Here is a 617-nt window from a genome sequence, read left to right as displayed (position 1 = left end):
ATAAAGCAAAATCTACAATGGAATGGTTCAAAAATAAGCATATCCAGGTGTTAGAATGGCCAAGTCAAAGTCCACACCTGAATCCAATCGAGAATCTGTGGAAAGAACTGAACTGCTGTTCACAAATGTTCTCCATCCAACCTCACTGAGCTCGAGCTGTTTTGCAAGGAGGAATGGGAAAAAATGTCAGTCTCTCGATGTGCAAAACTGATAGAGACATACCCCAAGCGACTTACAGCTGTAATCGCAGCAAAAGGTGGCGCTACAAAGTATTAACTTAAGGGGGCTGAATAATTTTGCACGCCCAATTTTTCAGTTTTTGATTTGTTAAAAAAGTTTGAAATATCCAATAAATGTCGTTCCACTTCATGATTGTGTCCCACTTGTTGTTGATTCTTCACAAAAAAATACAGTTTTATATCTTTATGTTTGAAGCCTGAAATGTGGCAAAAGGTCACAAAGTTCAAGGGGGCCGAATACTTTCGCAAGGCACTGTATATATAGGCCAGACAGGAAACCAGAAACCACGTGGGGAAGTTGACAAAATCAGTGACCAAGTTTGGACAAGCGTAGTCGGATTAATGTTATGAGTCTTGACAGTCAGGAACATCAGGATG

Source organism: Oncorhynchus clarkii, chromosome 25 (assembly GCF_045791955.1).
Source record: "Oncorhynchus clarkii lewisi isolate Uvic-CL-2024 chromosome 25, UVic_Ocla_1.0, whole genome shotgun sequence".
In the NCBI taxonomy this organism is placed as follows: Eukaryota; Metazoa; Chordata; class Actinopteri; order Salmoniformes; family Salmonidae; genus Oncorhynchus; species Oncorhynchus clarkii.
Note: the sequence above shows the minus strand (reverse complement) of the source record.